Source organism: Myxine glutinosa, chromosome 13 (genome assembly GCF_964187855.1).
Source record: "Myxine glutinosa chromosome 13, kmMyxGlut1.1, whole genome shotgun sequence".
NCBI lineage: Eukaryota > Metazoa > Chordata > Myxini > Myxiniformes > Myxinidae > Myxine > Myxine glutinosa.
The window spans coordinates 49,712,398-49,728,209 of NC_136273.1; the positions used below are offsets into that span (position 1 = coordinate 49,712,398).

At 42.7% G+C, this 15,812-nt stretch overlaps 1 pseudogene across 1 annotated transcript in view; it reads left to right on the forward strand.

The window, feature by feature from the left end:
• Nucleotides 1-15,061, forward strand: part of LOC144888672 (sterile alpha motif domain-containing protein 9-like) — a 105,122-nt pseudogene extending 90,061 nt beyond the window's left edge. The window contains exons 2-4 of the transcript XR_013621207.1: nt 2,840-2,937; nt 3,310-3,487; nt 9,517-15,061. The product of XR_013621207.1 is annotated as a sterile alpha motif domain-containing protein 9-like (transcript). The remainder of the gene's footprint in view (nt 1-2,839; nt 2,938-3,309; nt 3,488-9,516) is intronic.
• Nucleotides 15,062-15,812: the final 751 nt, after the last annotated feature.

Consider the following 15,812-nt stretch of genomic DNA (forward strand, 5'->3'; position numbering starts at 1 on the left):
CATGGCTTTGTCAAGCCCTGCAAGATCTCTGATCTCTTGGGTATCCAGGTTCGATGTATCGTGTGAGGGAGGACATTGCAGGGCAGTTTATATTTTGGTTTCCAGTCACTGAACCCTAGCTGATCGCGGATAGCTCTGCTACATTTCCGGCAGGTTATTGTCGACAGCGCTAGAGATTTTTAGTGTTCCCGGCAAAGATATCATAATCTTGATGGGCCTTGAACCGCAATTAGCCATCTTTATCCACCTCTAATCTGGAGTAGTCCTTCCGCGTGGAAGGGGTATCCGTCCTGGCTGCATGTGCGGCGTCGTAGTTATGCACAGCTTCCATGAGGGAGCGTGTTTCTTGATTCAGCTCTACCCACGACACCCCCACCCCATCTTCCCTTCTCCTCCCCCACTCTCTCCCTATCTTTCTCCCTTTATCGCTCTCCCACCCTGCTTGGTTGGATCCCATATCCAAACAATCCCTCCTTCTGCCATTGTCACACTGTTGTGCATTGCAATAAGGTTGAAACAACAGTGGTATTGAACAAATACCACAGAGCAGTTAATTACGAGAAGTGCTTTCACAGGAACAGCACAATGCCTTCTTCACAATATGGACACAAACATAACCCTTACCGCCAGCTACGACCCCCTTGGGAGGTTAAGGGCATTCAGCAAAGTGTGGTTGGCACCAACAATTCCTCGACAATCGATCATATTCAGATGATGCAGGTACAATTTCCAAATCTTGGCGAGTACAATATGATCGTCCCAGGAACAGTACGTCTAGCCTTCAGAATCACCCGGCGGATGTGCGGTGAAAGAGACACCCACACCATGGTCCAGAACCTAGGCCGTGCGATTGTGAAAAAGACCACAATCAGGATTAGTGGCAATGAGGTGATGAGTATGGAATATAGATGACTCTGGTGTCTTTCAATGCCACTGCGACTTCTGGAAAACATCCTGCAAGCACAAAAACGCAGCCAACAAACACTGACGCAAGCAAAGACTGAAATGTAAATAGACATAGAATGGCAGCTGGTAACAAATCCGAAAATAAGCAGGATAAAGCTATCGCAGCTGCCTCCGGCAACCGTTTTTATATCCCGCTGGACGTTGAACTGCTGGAGACCCACATGTTGTTCTACAGGTGGCCTGGAGAGACAGACTCGAGTAGGAGCTCACGTTTAATGACTATTTATGCGTGATTGTGATTGATAACAAGCCGGAAGTAAGCTACAACCTCGAGAACATCTCGCTCGAGTACGATATGATGATGCATCCAGAGCTGGCGAAGATAATTTGCAGTCAGTACACCAGCCGCCTTGCAATCTTATACGACAGAGTCCTTCGCCACCGTAAGATGACCGTGAAGAAAAGACACGCTGTGCAACATCAACCTGAATACCCCGGCATGCAGCATGCAAGGTGTACTGATGCTGTTTGAAGACTCCAAAGAAAATAAAGCCTATGGCAGAGACACTGAGGACTTCTACAACTCTAAAATCACCAAGGTGGAGGTGATCATTGAGGGAGTCTCCAACCAGCTGAACAGCCAAGGCATGCACACCTACCAGCAATGGGATGAGGCAAAAAAGTACCTTGCCGGAATGTTGCAGAAAGAACACCATCCCCAGGCCGCAATGGTGGAAAATTGCTTTAACATTGCAGATGTAACCCTTGGGGAGTATCTGACCACCAAGTACCCACTGTGGCAGGACCCGTGCTCAACTTATGATGACGAGTTGCACAGCAGCAGGCGGCGGCTTTAGAACACCACTGAAGGGACTACCATCGAGATCACAAAGACTTCAGAGAACGAGGGCACATCGAACCTATACCTGCACGTAATTATGATTGCCCAGCTCAACATAGATAGCTGCTACAAGCAGGCTATCTATTCACATTGATCCGCCTGCGCTTCCACATGCCCCACACTCTGCCCACATATCTGGCCAGACCTGCTGTGGTAAAACGGTCTTTACCCTAGATCTTCTGGAATTGCCACCCTACTTTGGCGGCTACTGTAGTGTATTTCATCACATAGTCATTCTGTGCCCCACATGGTAACAAGACATATCAAGAACGGTCCTGGAGTAGTGGTGACCCTCAGGTTTACAGGGTGTTTCAAAAAGTGATACTTCCGAGTGAGATAGCTGAACTACTATAGTCCCCCACCCTCCTCCACATATGTCCCAGTTATAATGGAAAATCTCTTCTATTATAAATGTATTGTACATTTACTACGATTATAGAAACCATGAAACATCACTGAATGTGGCATGCTATGGTGACGTTCCATCTCGGTAAAGGCAAACGCCGAGTTTTAAGAAACCTTGTCTGTGACTTGTCATACCTGGTGCATTCAAAGAGTTCATCCTAGGTTATTAAAATGCTAGGCTCATGGCAAAGGGTCTAATGGGGTCTTGAGGGTGTAAGGTGTATAAAGGGTCGTGAGGCCGTTAAAGGATCGATAGGTTCAGGGTGTCTAAAATGTGAAAGGTCTGAGGGGCTAACGTCAATGGTCTGTAAAGGACTAAAAAGTCTAAATATCTGAAAGGTCCACAGTCAAAGGTTTGTAAAAATCCAAATGGTGTAAGGGGTCTGAGAGTTCAAAGGGTCTAACGTCTAAGGTCTAAAATACAACGTCTGTAACGTCTAAGGGATCAAAAAGTCCTTAAGGTCTCAAAGGTACATGCCAGGAGATCGTAATTCAACCACTTAACAACATGGTGCCTGTTGTTAAGTTCACAAACTCTCGTATTCTATATGGCACTGGGGTTTAAAACAAATGGGTAGGCCTGCATGAATTTCATCTAGGCTTAAGACTCATGGGCCTTGTCAGCAGGTTCTTTGCCAGAGATCCAGGCTGACCTCAAGGAGAAGACACCAATGAGTCCGCTGAACAAACTTGCTCATTTCAACAATCTGAAGCCACAGTACAAGGTCAGCAATGAAAGTTGGCCCACTTGATCCAAATGAATTGAAAGTCCTTCATAAATAAATATATGGTGCCTCAAAACAGTTTACTCAGAAAATGTGTCGTCGATTATTTTGTTCCAGTTGCGTATTGTTTCAATTTTTTATTTGAAGCAATCATTGTGATAATTTTTCTCATTTTGTTTTTAAGTTGTTGGCCAAGTTTATCTTCATGTTGTCTCATGTGCAAATATTTCCATGATATTATAAATTCGTATCTCATGTAATACCTTTTGGGCCACTCTGTATTTCAATGCATCAACGGTCCATTTTATGGCCTGGCATCCATTTGCTTTACCCCCTTGATAACACTCTTTATTGTCGTCTTCCCTGATGTAGCCCTTCACAGTGCAGCTGGTGCTAGGTGAGCAATGCTGTGAGAAAACAACAAACACGGTTAAGAAAGCCAAGCACATGGCAGCTCAAGAAATCCTTAACAAGACGACGCTCAGCGAGCCTGTCCCCCACCATCTGAAGCACACCACAAGCAGCAACTCGACCACGTCGACGAGCACAGGTATCTAGATTTCCTGTTATTATCGAAGGTGGCCAGAGGTTATGTTTTCATCCCAGTCTGTTTGTCTGTGAGCAGGATATCTCAAAATGTTATGGACGGATTGGGATGAAATTTGGTGGACAATTTGGTTGGGTGATAAAGACGAATTAATAAGATTTTGGTGAAGATCTGGATCCAGATACGACAATATTTGAAGTGATCCTTCACTCTTGAGAGATGGGTGAAAAACATTATATAACATGATATCTCAATAAGTTGTGGATGGGTTTTGACAAAACTTGGTGGATGACCAGGGTAGGTGACAAGCCGATTAGAGTTTGGTTCAGTTCCGGTTACAGATCTGGCCTATCAGTGGGATACAAAACATAAACTGTTCAGTCTGGCAGAGGTATGCACTCTACCGAGTGCCGTTCAAGTTTATATTGTGATGGATGTCATCACAGATAACTCTAAAAGGCCACCGCATCTATAAAAGTTCACAGACCCCATCCACAACACTCACCTCTAACCGGATGCTCATGCCCTGTCAGCTTACCGTACCTGTGAGATGACTGAAGCAGATGGGGAACCATGCCGGCAGCCGCGCAACCGATGTGAATTAGCCCACAAACCAACATTACGTGCTGCACCATCTATATATATAAAACACTGTGTGTGTGTGTGTGTGTGTGTGTGTGTGTGTGTGTGTGTGTGTGTGTAATGTTACCGATAGACTCCTAAACGGAGAGGCTTACGTGCTTGATATTTGGCATAGACATGGCCATTGAGCCTGGGACGAACATGGCCGAACTGAAAATATTTGACGATCCATATTTTTTATTCATATTTACCTCAGCGCATTTCAGTGCACGGAATCAACGGAATCAGAGCAGGTGGCATAGCAGCACGCTGATTCGCTCAGAGCGATCACGTGATGACGCTATGAACGCTATGACGCTATGAATGATATGACGCTATGAAACGCTATGAACGATATGACCGCTATGACGCTATGAAAAAAAAAATCGCTATAACGCTATGAAACACTATGACGCTATGACGCTATGAAAAAAAAAATCGCTCGCTTTGCCAAGGGGCTCGCTTCATAGCGTCATAGCGTTTCATAGCGTTTTTCACATTTCAGCGAGGTGCAAGGCCTTTCATTCAAGGTGCAAGGCCAGGTATACCACCTCATTGGCTCTATCCACCCTCAACCAGGTGAGCAACCGAAATTTTTACAAATCTATTTTATGGGTGACCACCGAGAAGAAGCTGCCCGACGAGGACAGAACTTCCCCAACCTACGCTCTGAACTAATCCTCACCTTACAAGATATGCTCCACTCAAATAATGCGCTGGTCAACAGCTTCAAGTCGACATTGGAGAGAATGCCTTCACCTGATTACATTGCTGCTCTGCGACCATGAGAACTGCAACGTCATTGTTGACTGGCCCTCCCCTTCCCCCTCCCGCCTCCCCCCCCCTCCGTCCTCCCCTCCCCCTCCCTTCCCCCTCCACCCTACGCCCTCCCCCTCCCCCCTCCGTCCTCCCCTCCCCCTCCCTTCCCCCTCCACCCTACCCCCTCCCCCCTCCACCCTACCCCGTTCCACCCTACCCCCTCCACCCTACCCCCTCCCCTTCTCCCCTCCCCCTTCTCTCCTCCCCCTCCCTCTCCCCCTCCCTTTCCCCCCTCCCCCTTCCCCCTCCCCTCCCCCTCCCTCCTCTTCTCCCCTCCCCCCCTCTCCTACCCTCCCCTCCCCCCCTCTCCTACCCTCCCCCCCCCCGTTCCCCTCCCCTCCCCTTCCCCCTCTCCCTCCCCTCCCCCGCTCGGCAATGCCGGGTACTTCTGCTAGTGCCTTATATCAGAGAGGAATAAACCGCTTCGGCTAATTACCCCCAGGATAAGTTACCCAAACTCGAACAGGACAAGTCAAGATGGCGTTCTTTATACCACACAGGTTTAATTGCAGCTAGCAAGTCAAGAAGTGGTGAGAAAACAAGCAATTATAACCACACAATAAATTGAGGGTCTTTCTCTCTCGAAGAGCAGGCAGGTTGGTGGTCTTTCTGTCTTCCACCGACTCCTCTCCAGCCTAGCTCCCCCAGCTCTGTCTGTGATCTGTCCCTCAAATATTCTTGCAGGACTAGTCAGGTTCACTATGTTAACAAATATAATTTCGTTCAAAATTTTGGTAGATTAGCAAAACTATACATTTTTGGAATATTCAGAACATGAGGAATCCAAAAATTAATGTTTACATTTGCGTAGACACCTTTGCGAAAATGACACTCAGGACAGTGATGAAGATAGTCAGGTTCACCATGTTAACAAATATAATTTCTTTCAAAATTTTGGGATTAGCAAACCTGTACATTTTTGGAATCTTCAGAGCACGGAGAATCTGAAAATCAATGTTGGCATTTGCACAGACACCTGCATGGCCGCCATTTTGGATTTTCAAAATGGCCGCCATAAAATACATATTTTGCGCGATCTCGGCTTCTAGTCAACCCAGAAACTTAATTAAATATGCTAATCCTATGTTTTCTGGGTCAAGGAATCCAATAAAGGCCTCAAGATAGTGCTCAGGATTATAGAAAAGCAACAAACAAAGGTAATTGAAAACCATTGTCTTTATATTTGTGATATAACTGTATTACATAATACATGATATTGCAAGTCCTTTGAAGTTATAGGTTGTTATAGGAAGTTATAGGTAGTATCAGATTGAACTATAAGTCCTATACACAGGATCTACGAGGTCTATACCGTTCAGGAATATGCTTTTACAGATCTTCATCACTGTCCTGAGTGTCATTTTCGCAAAGGTGTCTACGCAAATGTAAACATTAATTTTTAGATTCCTCATGCTCTGAATATTCCAAAAATGTATAGTTTTGCTAATCTACCAAAATTTTGAACGAAAAAACATAGTGAACCTGACTAGACGCACAAGATCTGCCAGTAACCCTCTTCTGGTGAAACTACCAAAAAGAAGACTTTCTGCTCACCTTCACTCTTTCATTCCTCTTTTTTCCATACGCGGTTTGACTTTTTTATTTGTGTGGGGGTGGGGGTGAGGGGGGGTGGAGGGGGGCAAGGGCTTTATATTAATAATGGGTAGCAAGGTCTGACTTCCAAAATTAATGTTCGTTAGTGCATTTACAGTGTACGTAAAATCACAAATACAGTTTACGTCCATTATTGTTACTCGCGTTTAAATACGGGATGTTTTTATCTTAATTATAAACTACTGAAAAAAATTAAGGTGGGGGCATTGCCCCCCACCCCCTCCTCCCAAACTTCGCTGGTGCTTTTTTCGTTCCTCTGGAACAAACTCCAGCACTCTTCTATCCCACACCTACCTCCAGGTCTTTAAAACAGCTATTCATCACCATCTCTTATCTTCCCCCATTCAAAACCTTGATCTTTTCTACCCCCGTTAATATACCACAAATCCACCTCCTTCAAATTCCGTTTTCTTTCCTGAAAGTCCTTGTAGTGTCCATCTTGTTTATCCCATGTACCCCACCCCAAGCCCTCTCCCTTCCACAGATCTTCCGATGTCCCTGTTCTCCACTGTTGTTGTGCTTCCCTCTCTCTCCCCCTCTTGTCTCCCGCCACTTTTATTGTCCGTTCTATGTGTTAGCTCTTACACGAGCCTCGACTTGGTGTACCAAAATCAAAAAAAACCCATCGTTGCTTTCATGATTCAGCTGGTACAGTCGTGGCCAAAAATATTGGCACCTGTGCACTTTTTTCAAATACCTCACAATTTTTATGAAAAATAAGTTGAAAGTATTTGGTCTCCACAATTCCTTATTTCATTGTTAATATAACAGAACTTTTGTTTTTGATTCAGAGCTTAATATATCCTTTTAAATCAGAAAATAAAAAGAAATGGCATTGACAAAATTATTGACACCCTCGACTTAATATTTGGTAGCACAGCCTTTGGACAAAATAACTGCAGTCAAGCGCTTCCTCTAGCCATGATGAGCTCCCTATACCTCTTTAATGGCAGTTTGGCCCACTCTTCTTGTGCAAACTGCTCCAGTTCTCCCAGATTTGAGGGGTGCCTTCTCCCAACTGCTGTTTTCAGATCTCCCCACAGGTGTTCAATGGGATTCAGATCTGGACTTATTGCTGGCCACTTCAGAACAGTCCAACATTTTGTCTTGAATCATTCCTGGATGGTTTTTGAGGTGTGTTTGGAGTCATTGTCCCGCTGCAAGACCCATGACCTTGGATGGAGACCCAGCTTTCTGACACTGGGTTGAACATTGCGCTTTAAAATGCCTTGGTTATCTCCTGATTTCATGATGCCATGCACACATTCAAGGCACCCAGTGCCAGAGGCAGCACAGCAGCCCCAAAACATCACTGAACCTCCCATGTTTGACTGAAGGGAAGGTGTTCTTCTCTTTGAAGGTTTCATTTTGTTTTCTGTAAACATAGAGATGATGTGCTTCATCAAAAAGCTCTAATTTGGTCTCAACTAAACTTGTGAACAGCTGAAAGGATTCAAATTAAAACTTGGTGCAGGTATGTATAATAATGTAAACATGAACCGATTCAATTTTGGGGTCAAGAGGTCAAAGGTCAGAGGTCATGTCAGGTAAAAATGTGATAACTTGAGAACAACTGAATGGATTTAAAGCAAACTTCGTGCATGTATTATAATGATGTAATAATGTGGGCAGAGGCATATCGGTCGACATCGTGATGTCAAAGAGTGTCGTTCTAGTTTATGGAATTATCTCGTTTGATTTTATTGTATGATTATTATTTGCAGTGGTCTTGTATATGCATAATATATTTTTTTGTACAATTTTATTGGATTTCACTTTGATGGAACTGAACTCTTTTAGTCCTTTAACTACTTGTTCTAGGTCTTTTCAATTCAACTGAAATTTGATTTGATTGAGACTGGTCAGAAAACCACCAAAACAAACAACTGAAAATGAGACTGCAGTAAATGCTTGGCAAAACATCTTAAAGGAAGATACCAATAGTTTGGTGATGTTATTTGGTCACAGGCTCGATGCAGTTATTGCATGCAAGCGATATGCAACCAAATACGAACTATTATACTACTTTAATTTACTTTAAGTTAATCTGTTCTAATACTAATGCCTGCCTAAAATGAGGGGACTGATCATTAAAAATGCTATTGTTCTACAATGGTAAACATGTATGCATGAAAATACCAAGATATATAAACTGATCTTCTGTGCTATTGCCTCGTATTCATCTTTTGATCTCAAATCCAAATTTCTTGAGTGTATAGCAATAACAAATTAGACTTCATTGTTCGAATACTTATGGAGGGCACTGTAATAACAAAATTAGGCTACTCACATTTAATTGAGAATGGCAATTGCATGAAATTTCCGTGGGATATATCTCGCGAGGTTGTGAATGGGACTGAAGGAAGTTTGGATAATTGTTCTCGCGAGAGATTCTCGTTGCTACCTAGATTGTGAATGGGGTGAAAGGAGATGTTGGGAATGTGGAAAAGCAGGTTATGAAGAGGTAGGAGTAGGTGAAGTTGGTAATTCTAATAAGATGTCGTAAATTGCAGTTTGGGAGATCGTTTGTTGTTCACCATAGGAGATAATAATAATAATAATAATAATAATAATAAAGGAGTCTTATATAGCCACATCAAGCAGAGTAAACTACCCTCATGGCACTTTACATTATCATGCGAATGCATGACTCCTATTGTTCACCATAGGAGATGGCATCAAACGGCATGTGTAGCCATGGAGGCAGCCATTCCCTGACTCCCGACGATCACTGCAAGCCATTTCTCCGCCCTTTAAGCTATCCCCTCAGGAGAGACTTTGCTACAGAGCATGCGTTGCCTGCACAATCCCAGAAAACACCACTTAGTGTTTATAACATTAGATCTGAGCCTTGTCTGTTGGGTAGCTAATCTATACGAGTTGGTGGTTCATTTTGTTTTGAAAATGTTATGTGGCTCTGGTACTGGCATGATGAACCAAGCGTCTTTTTCTACATCTCAGCCTGTTTTCTTTGGCAGGGCAGAAAACAGGATCTGGAGCAGAAGGGGAATCATCAGCTGTTGCTGACCAATGGTTCCTGCCTGCAAACATGAAGGACTGGGACAAGAATGATGTGCAACATTGGCTGATGACTGAGGTGCCAATTGCCCAAGAGCACATCAATAAGTTATACAATGAAGAATGCCAAGGTTCATTACAAGAGGTTATGGACAAAGATGATGTGAAAGCCTTTGGACTTCCTCTTGGTCCAAGCTTGAATGTGATAAAAAAACGGGACATATTCCTGAAACAAATGGAAGCTAAAGAGAGAGAAAAAGCAAAAAAGAGTGGAAACAGTCACAAGATTAACAAGCCAGAGAAGTCAAAAACAAGGAAGTGTTATTCACGATTGAATGAGAGCGACAATGAACAAGAAGGATTGAATGAGAGCACAGATGACAAAAATGGAAGTGGTACCTCTTTAGTGGGGCCAAGTTCAGATTTCTCGATGGATGAGAATGAAATGTTGGCCTCAAGAACAGCAAAGGTTTGGTCTTCAACGAAGCATCAAGTCGACAAAAACATTCCTAAAGTTTCCAAAGGGAGCATAAATTCTGAGATTCCAAGCTCTCATCATTTCTATTGTTCTCCTCACCCATTTGATGAAATGTATTCTCGACAAAGGTACATTCAGGGTGGTGTCCTGCCCCCAGAGTCTGGTAAATTTAATTACTTGGAGCCAGCACACGAATACAAGCTGTTTGAATGTCTTGGTGCAGATGAAGAATCAGAAATGAAGAAATTTTGCAATGAGGTGTTCAGGTTTGCAGGAGGATGCATGAACAGACGCACAAATGGTACAATTCATTTTGGGGTGGGAGATAAGGTGCCTGGAAAGCAAACGTCACTATATGTACATGGGGAAGTGGTTGGTGTTCAGGATGATGGAAGCAGAGACAAGTTTGGAGACTGTTTGAAAAAGAACTTCACCAAGTATTTTGATAAAAATGACATAGATGATGCCAAAGATTGTGTGAGGCCCCCAAGATTTGTTGAAGTGAACTCGCAAGCTTATGTGACCCTCAATAAACATGTAATTGAGGTTGATATTGTCCCAAAAGGTACAACATGTGGAAATAAAGTATACAACACAAAGCAAATGGTCTTTGCAGGAGGAAAATGGGAAGCTGATAATGGTCATATCTATCTCAGAGATGGAGCTTCTACCACAGACATAATGGCAAATCAAAATGAAAGAATTCTCATTGATAGCATTGGAAAGCTCAAAGATGATGTTCAGAAATGGACAAAAGAAAGGCAAAGCATGGAAGATATGCCAAAGGTTCCAGTGAAGAGGGAAGATGAAGGCAGAAAGTTGGCAATCCTGTTAACAGGAGGAAAAGGCACTTTGGACAATTCACGGTACAAAACACACATTTTGGTTGTAAATAAAGCAACCAAAGATCAGCTGAAAGATCTTGAATTTGTTCAGGATATTAATTGGCTCGCTGTGTTGGACTTTGATCCAGAATCAAATGCATCAGGTCTTTGCAGCATTGTTCGACCTGAGACAGCTGTCAACCTCCACTTTCCTCATCAATATGTTGAAAATAACAACAAAGACAAAGAAACTATGGTTACAGACTTGCATCTGTACAAGCAAACAAGTTGGATATTTTGCAATGGACGGGCAGACATGACTGACACAAGAGACAGGCCAATGGATCCAAAGGAGTTCTTGAAGAAACGCATCAAGGAGCTCCGGAACCTCGTGCAGTTTCTTTGCCATGAAGATATTACACCAAGTGGAAGAGTTATGGTGGTGTTTCTTGTCTTGTTTGAAGTCCAGGACCCAATTGATCCTTTTATGGAAATATTTATCAATTTCTACCAGGAATTGGGTGGCCTGGAAGATGTGATGGTCATAACGGGGAGTGCTGAGACTTTTCAAAGTTGGACAAACATTGCAAAGCCTAGGTTGACCGAAGAAGAGTTACAATGTAGGTCAATAAGCAGGTCAAGCTTGCAGCATGTGAACTGTACAATTCAGAAAATAAAGTCAGCCACAAGAAGTGACAAGCGTTACTTGCGCACATCTTCTGGAACAGATTGCACATTGAAAGCTGCAGATGAAGAGTTTTTATCAAGTATAAAAATCTTGTGTTCAAATGAGTGTGAAGGCACAGCAGTAGAATTGCAGAAAGAACAATTTGATGAATCCAGAAAGATACGTGAAGAGGCCGTTTATCGAGGTGATAAGGTCAGTCCATGGAATTTTTACTTTGCAGAGAAAACTGGAAAAGCGTTCATTAAAAGAGACCAGTTTGATTCATTGGTGGAGTGTATTGAATCAGCAATGACATGTGATGTTGCAGTGAAGACGGTAAATCTTTTCCATCACCCAGGATGTGGGGGAACAACGCTGGCATGGCATGTTCTTTGGCATCTGAAAAAGAAGTACAGGTGCGCTGCTGTGAAAGACAATGAACATGATTACCAAGAGACCAGTAAGCATGTGGTCAAATTGCTTACATTTGGGGAATCTGATCCAGATGTTTACACTCCAGTTGTGCTGCTCATTGATGACTTGGAAGAGTTGGAGAATGTCAATAATTTGGCCGATCACATTCGATCATCCGTTAACGAGAGCAAAGTCCATTTTGAGACTCCTGTGGTGATCATACTGAACTGCATGCGCTCACAGGACCCAATTGAAAGTCAAAGGAAAAGCATTTTGGAGAGCGTGCATTTGGAGCAGCAGCTGTCAGCAAATGAGAAACACCTTTTTGAAGAAAAACTGAAAGAAATCAAGAAGGAGCATTAAAAAATCGAAACGTTTCTATCTTTCATGATTATGAAAGAAAGTTTCAGAGAAGAGTACATTCGGAAGGCTGTTGGCAACATGTTGAAGGGAATTGAAAGAGAGACCAAAGACACAAAACTGATCAGTTACTTGGCTCTGTTAAACCACTATGTAAAAAATTCCTGCATTTCAGTGTCCAAGTGTGAAACTTTCCTTGGTGTATCAACAGTGAAGCAATCATTTTGGGGACAAGAAACTCTGGAAGAGGCTCTCAGTTCCCAGGCTAGGTTGCTGCTCATAAAGTTTCGGATGGATGAAGTGAACGGAACGTACGAGTCAATGAAGATAAATCATCCTTCGGTTGCATTTCAAATCCTTAAGATCCTCAAAGCGGATTTTGCGATTTGGCAAGATGATATTGCGAAAGATCTCTTGGAGGAAGATTGCCTGTTTAAATCAGGAATGGGACGAAGCCTGGTTGAGCGCGACGTGAGACGCATGATGGTAAAAAGACAGCGTAAACAGCTAGGAGATGACAGAAACACTTTGTTCTCACCATTGATTGAGGAGGTGAAGAGCTACCAAGGACCAATTAATGAAAACAGAAGCAAAATTCTGCTCATTGCTGCTACATACAGGTTTCCAAAAGATGCAATTCTTGCCCAAGCTCTTGCAAGATACTATGACATTGTAGAAAAGAATTTTGAAGAAGCTCAGGTTTGGGGCAAAAAAGCAATGGAATTGAGTCCGCAAAATTCATACATTATGGACACCAATGGACCAACCTTCAAGCATCAGCTTCAGAAAACCTGCAACCTCAAAGAAATTGAACGTGAAGGACTGTCAGTGCAGCAACTTAAAAGAGCACTGGAGTTGGCAACAAAAGCATCACATTTCTTCAAAAAAGCCCAAGAACTGGCAAAGAAAGAGGATAATGATTTGAACACTTCTGGATTTAACGGTGAAGTTCAGACATCTTTGCATTTCATCGAATTGCTGAGTTACAATAAAGTGTTTGACAAAACCAATCCAATTAAGAAGATGACATTGGTGAAGTATCTCAAAGGGGAATGTGATCTCTCAAGAATCCCTATGGGTCCTGATGAGGAGGAAGCAGCGAAAGAAACTGTGCAGGTTCTGAAAAGACATGAATCATATCTGCGGAGCTTACAGATGGGCCTGAAGGAAAACCTGGAGTTGCTGGAAAGCATTCATACATTTTCTAAGGCAAGGGAAAGTGAAAATGAATTGGAAGAAAACAAGAACTATCACACAACAACAAAGTACTTTCGTCGGTACCTGGACATTTTCATCAGTGACATTGACCTGTTTGAGGGAAAAGGCATTGCTGCCAAATACTCTTCCTACAACAAAATTGAGAAAATGAGTGGTGACAGATTTTCTGGTCTTTACAAGCTCTTGCTTCATGTGGATGCAACAGGTGTGGAGGCCATTGTAAAAGAGTATGAAAATATAGGCATAACTACTGCTTCTGCGATCCGTGAAAAACAAAACTACGTTTTTGCGTGTGTCATTCTTCACTGCTTGAATAAAAAATCAAAACACCTGCCTCCTTATCAGCAACTTGTGCCATTGGTGAAAAGCGTAGTGAGGGATGCAAAACAGAAAGAATGGAGTCATCCAGATCCATTTTTTCTTGGTTCCATGTTCTTTTCACCAGACAAACATCATCCCATAAATAAGGATGACATCATTCTCCTCAAAGACTGCACCGAGATGATGCGCCGTCTTTATCGTCTCAAGTTTGGCTCCAGATTGCACACCAGACAACCACTGGTCATGTTTTTTCTTGGAAAAGGAGAGGGCTTGAAGAGAATCTTACCGCGGAGCAAAATTGATGAAGTTTCAGAGCTGAAAAAGTCAGGAAAGTCGCTGAAACAGCTGTGGCAAAGTGGAGAAATCTTGAAGGACAGCAAGGTTCAGGATCTCCTCCTCCGAGTTAATGGCGTAACCAATGAGGAAGGGCAGCACATCTGTGTGAATTTTGGATTCCCCACAGGTGAAGACCATCGGCTACAGATCCTAATTCGCCCTGTTCGCCCAGGGCAACTTCGCAGAGGCCGGAGCATCGAGAGAGTTTCCTTTTTCATGGGATTTTCTATGGATGGATTTCTTGCTTATGAAGTGCAGCCCATTTGTTAATCTCTGCTGGCAATGGCAGCTAAAACCCATTTCTGTTTCATTATTTCTAGTTCTGAATCATCTGAAATTTTTTGTTTTGCAAATGCCATACATAATTATTTTTGTTTGTGGGGCAGAATCTTTCCGTCATCTTTTTTTTTCTTTATTGTTGAGGTAATTGTGTACTTTAATAATCATGACCAACAGTATATCTTTTCCATTTTAATCTTTCAAAAAGAGGAATTTTCTTTGATAATTTGCTCTGGTCTTGATGGAGAATGTCATGTTATGACTGATGTAACTGATGATATATTGTAACTGATGATATATTGTCAAAAAGGGGCTGTTTTTTATTGTAACTTAAAAAACTTTTCTCCACTCACGGAAGATCGAAGCTCATGGAAGAGTTAGGTGACAGAGGGTATGAACACAAAGTAGGGCAGTGAGGAAGCAGTTGAACACAGAAAGGCCATCAACCAGAGCGAGAATGAAAGAGGTGGTAAAAAGAGAGGCCACGGAATGTGGTTAAGACTGCCACTACTGCTCTATATGCCAAGATAATTTCCGTGAACTGTCATAACTCTCTATTTCTTTCTCTTTCTCTCTCTCTCTCTCTCTCTCTCTCTCTCTCTCTCTCTTTCTCTTTCTCTCTTTCTCTTTCTCTCTTTCTCTCTCTCTCTCTCTCTCTCTCTCTCTCTCTGTCTCTCTCTCTCTCTCTTTCTCTTTCTCTTTCTCTTTCTCTTTCTCTTTCTCTCTCTTTCTCTTTCTCTTTCTCTTTCTCTTTCTCTTTCTCTTTCTCTTTCTCTTTCTCTCTCTTTCTTTCTCTTTCTCTCTCTTTCTTTCTCTTTCTCTCTCTTTCTCTCTCTTTCTTTCTCTTTCTCTCTCTTTCTCTCTCTTTCTTTCTCTTTCTCTCTCTTTCTCTCTCTTTCTTTCTCTTTCTCTTTCTCTTTCTCTTTCTCTTTCTCTTTCTCTCTCTCTTTCTCTTTCTCTCTTTCTCTCTCCCAAATTGATGCACCCAAATGACCGGCAGTTTACATGGTGTCGATGCTCCAATGGCCAAGTATCCTTAGCGAGGCTTGACCGCTGGTATATCACCCCACGATTAAGGAATATTGTAACCTCCTCAACTATTACCCCTTCCATCTTCTCTGACCACCACATGGTCACGATCGGCCTATCTTTCCCTCAATTCAAACGGAGGAGTGCCTATTGGAAATTCAATACAAGTCTTTTGGATGATACCCTGTTTAAGGAAGCCTTTCGCATCCTATGGATAGCTATAGTTGGAAAAAAGCCCCTCTTTGCTTCCACTAACCTTTGGTGGGATAATATGAAAACTCATATACGACTGTTTTGTCAACAGTTTAATTCCCACATCACTCATGAAAG